This window comes from Anser brachyrhynchus, assembly GCF_964034855.1.
Source record: "Anser brachyrhynchus genome assembly, chromosome: Z".
Lineage (NCBI taxonomy): Eukaryota > Metazoa > Chordata > Aves > Anseriformes > Anatidae > Anser > Anser brachyrhynchus.
Genome location: NC_137697.1, coordinates 57,007,202 through 57,014,082, shown reverse-complemented (window position 1 = coordinate 57,014,082; position 6,881 = coordinate 57,007,202). Strand labels below are relative to the sequence as shown.

The window sequence follows — 6,881 nt, the reverse complement described above, 5'->3', positions numbered from 1 at the left end:
TTTCAGTTGTAATTTGAATATCTGACTAGACCTACCTAACCACTGTCTCCAGTCATCAGATAGCTTTTCAACTGATGAACAGAGATGGAAAGTTCTGTTTTTAGGGAGCATGAATTTCTTCTAGTAAATAACATGTCAATGCCTACTGAAATCATCTGAAAGAGTCTACACAGTCAGGAGTGAGCTAAACAATCTCTTTGTAGTTTTATTAAAAAAAAAAAAGACATTCACGTCAATGTTCAAGTGTTTATAACACATCTGTATGAACTGGTGGAATAACCTTGCTTGTTCTATAAAACAAACAAACAAACAAAAACAAACAAACAAACATTAACTTTATTTAGCAAAGTAAAATCATTTATTATTATATCAAAATTTTGTGGAAAATAACAAAATTATATTAATAAAGCTCAGCATAAGGAAGTTATAATTACATTGGAGCTTATGACAGCAAATAACTGCATATGAGTTTTGGAAAGAAGTACACAGCTACTTGAAAGGTAAATAGTTTTCAGTTGTCCCTAAAGTCTATACTGACGTTCGTTGAAAGAGCTGTTCTTCATAAATCAGAATAGAAAAAAGGCATCTGTGAGACATGCTTTCCCAGGTTTAATAGTACTATTGTTAATTGCTTTTCTTCTTTATATTATAATAAATAACATTCATGTCATTAATAACTATGAAGTTCTGATGGTAAACAGCTATAGATGAAAAGTCCTGAAAGTCCCTGGAGAGAAGATAATAGAAGAAAACCTTTGCTTCTAGAAGAGTAGAATTAGAATCTTATTTTCCACATAGGTATTACAAGATTCAAATTTTAGCTCAAGTATAATAAATCTACCTTTGCTGTGTCTTCCGTTAAAAAAAAAAAAAAAAAAAAAAAAAAAAGAAAAAAAAAAGACTTGTCGGTACTAAATAATAACAATGTATATCCAAACTGCCAAAAGGTGACATTTCAGCTGGATTCTGTTACATAAAAACACGCAGCTCTTAATTCTGTTTTGGCTGTTTATCAGCCTCATGTCAATGAGCTGGTTAAGAATCCCTAAATTTGCTATGCTGTGAATAGAACTCTGTAGGGACCTAGTTGTCACAATGACAGGCAATATAACATATGTAAAACAAGTCCAATTACTCCAGGAAAAGGCAAGTCTAACCAAGCAGTCATCTCATGTTTTATTACTTCGTCCTGTCAACCAGTACCTGCAAGAGACTAATGCCTACAGCTTCAGGTACAAACACTGTTCTACAGAGGACTGCTGATTTGTCAATGCAGAAATCTTCTGTGAAGGGAATTTGATTTTGAAACATGACAAGATTTTTGGCAGCCCAGCTGTCAAGCTACTGAGACCCCCAGCCTGGTAAACTGTCAGATGACAACAATTCAGCATCCTAAACTCCCAGACTCCTTGGGGGCATTTCAGAATTTGTCTGTTTAACAGCCAGGGAAGAGTGTTTCCAGAGTTTCTAAGCACTGACTAAATGCCAGAACATCCATTATACTAATAAGAATCAAGGCATCTTTGAGACTTCAGACTAGACCCTCCAAATCCAGTGCTACCAGAGTAACCATGGCTCCCCATCTCACTGTGTTGTGTCAAACAGCCCACTAATGGTCTAAGGAGTCTCATATCAGGGTATAGGAATGCCAGGTCTCCATTTCTGAGATTGAGTTTACCTGTTAAGGTTGATAACACTTCCAGAGGTGGACATAGTTCTAGATAGATGGGTAGATGGATTCATAGTTCTGTCCCATGTGAACAGAAGCATAAACTGCTTGGCTGCCTGCAAAATTCTGGTGAAAAAATATGTTGCTTTCCCCCTCCACACAACCATGACTTTCCATAATAGAGTTCAGACTAACTCAGTTGAGCAATCCCTTTTTCAAGATGGAACAAATCTGCACAGTTTCACATATCCTTTTGCTGAATCTGTTTCACTGGAGACCTTCTAAACTGCCTCTCTGTGATCGTGTTTTCAAGAAATACTGAGGTTTGAAAATGTTTGTCTCTTTTGGAAAGTATCCTGGCCTCTTTTCTGATGCTTGCTTACTTTCCAGATGGATAAACTTCTTAAAAGAAAATCCTTAAGTCCTCTAAAGTGTGTTATGCTCTTGGCCCTACAGGATTCCCCACTTTGAGAAAGAACTAAAATATAGTGGTTTCAGTTTCAGTTTCTCAGAGATAAATGGCAACAGCCACAAACGACTAAAGTCTGCTCCAGCCGATATGATGTTTTATCTCCGGTGACTTTTTTCCTATGAGAAATGCTGTATGCTCCTTCTGAGTCCACAGTCATCTTGGTGTTATTAACCATAGTCTAGACAGGTACCAGTGTTTCAAGTGACACCTGCAATTGATCAGAAAGAGAACACCCTTATCAGCAATGTTGTTGAAGCCCAGTACAGGTTTATAGAACTTACATATATAACCCACATCTGTGAATAAACTAGAAAATCCAAGCAAAATATAGCTGAACGGATAAAAGTTTGTTGTTGAAAATCAAAATACATCTTTTCATTACAAATATACTCATTATTTATTAATTTATGCATTTGGGACCTGTAATTCACATCTCCACTCAACACCCTTCTCACTTTATTAATTTATCTATGTTCGATTATCACTTTTGTCACTGTCTTTACAGTACATTCATGCACTTTTTGGTTTCAGTAAATACTGCCTGGTAAGTGCTGCAGAATATCAGTGTTCACTCTCCTTAGGACAGGAGCCACAAAAGACATTGTTTATCAGGGAGAAGTAAAGGGACAAGACAGGAAAGTCTGATAATGATATCAAATAGTTTTGATTAATCTAGGGAAGTTTTATAATGAGCTCTATAATGATTTAAAAGCAGGTTGTAAAGCATCATATTAAAAAATAAATGCAAAGTACTGCACAGAGGAGGAAAAGCTCAAGTTATTAATAGACATTGATGGGTTCTATATAACATTGACAACGATAATCAGCTAGTAGAATCGCATTGGAGAGCTCTGTGAAGATGTTAAGTCCAACACACATGACTTCAAAAAGCAAAAGACCACAGTACATAAATGTAAAACTTCTGTGGTAATTTATAATACTTTAATAAATAATTAATAAACACACTACCTAATTAAGATTATAAATCACTACTAAAATCTTTACTTAGGAAAGTCTCCTGCAAATTTATGAGGTTTCATCAATTTAATCGATTTCCAGTTGTGAACTTAAATTTCTTTCACATGCCTTAGGTAATTAAAAATACTTTAATATATTTTAGTATTTCTTTAAAATAAAGTAACACTTTAGTATTACTTACAATGTCATGGTACAAAAAAAGAAAATCACTAGTATTAACTTACAGGCAAGGATCTCTACATAAGATGAAGAATACTTAATATCAAGTAACAGCATACAGAAAAAACTAGTCAGATGTATAAAAAGATATTTTAATCACTACCTCTGCAGATGGTTTTATGAGGGTGATCACAGTCAAGAAATTTAAAATTCCCATTTTGTTTGCTAAGATTATCTATGTTCTTGAATTATTGCCAAGAATGCCAGTCTTACATATCAGTCTAAAGAGAGAAATGCATCTGAAGAGTGAGAATTATGTATAGCAACCATGTTTTCAGGATACTAAAGATTATTTTCATACAAGGACATGTAAGGATTTTCATGCATCTAAGTACAAATTAGGCTTCTCTAAACAAATTTACAGAAAATGTTGTAGCAAATTTACAGAAAATGTTGTAGCAAATTTACAGAAAATGTTGGGGTAATATTGCTACTAGCCTATCAGTGAAGTCTGTGAGTTGATTGTTTGTCCTCAATAGTCCATAAGCTTTAGAACTACTAAATAAGGAATAAATACCTGGTCCTTAAATATTAACAAACTGTTGTTCATCACAGAAAGACAGATCAGCAAACTGTTACATAAATCATGAGCAATATGTTTGTGACAAAAAACTACGTGTTACTGTGAGGGTGGGTGTGTAACACACCCTTAAAGAATTACCACAGATTGTTCCAATTGTTGCCACCTTGTTCTTAGGGGTCTCATGGATGATAGATCTAAAAACCTGTCTTAGAATTTGAAAAAGTATTTCACAAGCTAGAGAGCATGTATGTATATATATGCACCCAAATTTAGAAAATATAAAATACCCCACTTCTAATGTTACCCGTTTATATTAACTACTTAACCTAGAAATGCCGTTGTAATAAAAAGAAAGTCTTCTTCCAATCCAGATAACTATAATAAAGGCACAAATTGGAAAGTACAGTATACACAACATATAAAAAGTTCAAATAGAAAGACACTAACCAGAATAAGCAGCAAGAACGTATCTGCAAGCTACGTAGGTGTTTGTAAAGCACCATAAGAAGGATCCAGGCTAACCAGTGTGGGTAAAGCAAGGAGGAAAACAGTGGTGGAAGGGCTGCCCTGTGAAGGGTGCTGTTGCCTACCTCCTGAGGCCAGTTTTAGACAGATGTTTGAGGACAGTTGCTGGAAAGTCAGATATTGTTGGCACTTCATATACAGTTTTGACAGCTGTAAATTCTTCAAGGGATTCGAAATAAATAAAAGAAGTTAAGCAGATGAAGTAGACTTAAAATTCTGTTTTGTCTTCAGTATTTTTTTTTTCGTTCTTTAAGAACGTGATTCTATTTCTTACTTAGAAACTTGATCAAGCAATATTCTTTTCTTAAGTTGTTGTACTGCTTTTGTTCTACCATATATTTCAATCAGGTTCAGGCACCCTGAGATGTATTTAAAAAAATTAGCAGCAGGAAGCTGTGAATGGCCAACTTTAACAATACCAAACTGCTTACCTGAGATATCTCTATGTCTCAAGATTGTCTCTTTACTTCAGAGATATATAGAATCATAGAAACATTTATGTTGGAAAAGGTCTCTAAGATCATCTAGTCTAACCTTTAACCTAGCACTGCCAAGTCCACCATTAACCCTGTCACTAAGCTCTACATCTACACGTTTTTGGAAGACCTACAGGAATGGTGACTCAACTACTTCCCTGGGCATGCTGTTCCAACACGTCACGCACTTATGGTGAAGAAATTTTTCCTGATTTCCAACCTAAACCTCTCCTGGCACAACTTGAGGCCATTTCCTCTTGTCTTATCACTTGGTGCTTGGGGGAAGACACTGATTCCCACCTCGTTATAGCCTCCTTTAAGGTAATTGTAGAGCTCAAAAGGGTCTCCCATGAGCCTTTTCTCCAGGCTAAACAACCTCAGCTCCCTCAGCCACTCCTCATAGGTTTGTTCACTAGACCCCCCACCAGCTTGATTGCCCTTCTTTGGACACATTCCAGCAATGTTCTTGTAATCAGGCCTCAGCAGAGCCAAGTACAGAGGGACAATCACTTCCCTAGTCCTGCTGGCCACACCATTTCTGATACAAGCCAGGATGCTGTTGGCCTTCCTGGCCACCTGAGCATGCTGCTGGCTCATATTCTGCTGGCTGAATACCCCCAGGTCCCTTTCTGCCAGGCAGCTTTCCAGACATTCTTCTCCCAGCGTGGAGTTGTTGTGCCCCAAGTGCAGGATCTGGCATTTAGCCTTTTTGAACTTAGTATATTTGGCCTCGGCCCATCAGCCCAGCCTTTCCAGATCCCTCTGCAGAGCTCTCCTACTCTTGAGCAGATCAACACTCATGCCTAACCTGGTGTCATCTGCAAGCTTACTGAGGGTGCACTCGATCCCTTCATCCAGATCACTGATAAAGATACTTAAGAGAAGTGGCCCCAATACTGATCCCTGGGGGGACACCACTAGCGACCGGCCTCCAGCTGGATTTAACTACATCCACTATAACTCTTTGGGCCTGGCCACCCAACCAGTTCTTAACCCAACAAAGTTATCCTGGTTTTGGCTAGGATAGAGTTAATTTCCCTCCTAGTAGCTGGTAGGGTGCTGTGTTTGGGATTTAGGATGAGAATAATGTTGATATCACACTGATGCTTTAATTGTTGCAGAGCAGTGCTTACACTAAGCCAAGGACTTTTCAGCTTCTCACACTGTCCTGCCAGAGAGCAGGCTGGGGGTGCAGCAGGAGCTGGGAGGGGACAGACCCAGGACAGCTGACCCCAACTGGCCAAAGGGATGTCCCATGCCATGTGGTGTCATGCTGAACAATTAATATGTGGGGGCTGGCCGGGGTGGGGGAACTGGCTGCTTGGGGATAGGCTGGGCATCAGTCAGTGGATGGTGAGCAATTTCACAGTGCATCACTCGTTTCGTACACATTATTAGTAGTAATACTATTATCATTGTTATTATTATTTTCCTTTCTTTTCTATCATAATAAACTGCCTCTATCTCAATCCACAGGCTTTCATTTTTTTTTTTCTGATTCTCTCCCCCATCCCAGAGAGGGAGGGGGAAGAGTGAGCTAATGGCTGTGTGGTGCCTAGCTGCCGGCCTGGTTTAAACCACAACAGAAGTGTACACCCATCCAAGCCATAGGCAGCCAGTTTCTTCAGAATGCTGTGGGAAATGGTGTCAAAAGCCTGACTGAAGTCACCATTACCTAGTATCCCCAATATTTCTTAGGAACAAATAAAATAAAATAAAATAAAATAAAATAAAATAAAATAAAATAAAATAAAATATAAAATAAAATATAAAATAAAATAAAATAAAATAAAATAAAATAAAATAAATAAAATAAAATAAAATAAAATAAAATAAAATAAAATAAAATAAAATAAAATAAAATAAAATAAAATAAAATAAAATAAAATAAAATAAAATAAAATAAAATAAAATAATAAGCAAAAAAGCTTTCATTACAAAAAATTGTAATCATACCAAAAGAGAAAAAAACAGTTTGATCTTGAATTTACTTTGAACCTTAAGGCTTCTCCTCTGTCC

At 36.9% G+C, this 6,881-nt stretch overlaps 1 long non-coding RNA gene across 1 annotated transcript; it reads right to left on the bottom strand.

The window, feature by feature from the left end:
• Positions 1–464: 464 nt before the first annotated feature.
• On the bottom strand, positions 465–5,585 carry LOC308185119. The gene is made up of 3 exons (XR_013943134.1): positions 4,818–5,585; positions 4,309–4,545; positions 465–2,349 (listed from the first exon to the last, which is right to left on the bottom strand). It is a non-coding gene; the product is annotated as an uncharacterized lncRNA (long non-coding RNA).
• Positions 5,586–6,881: the final 1,296 nt, after the last annotated feature.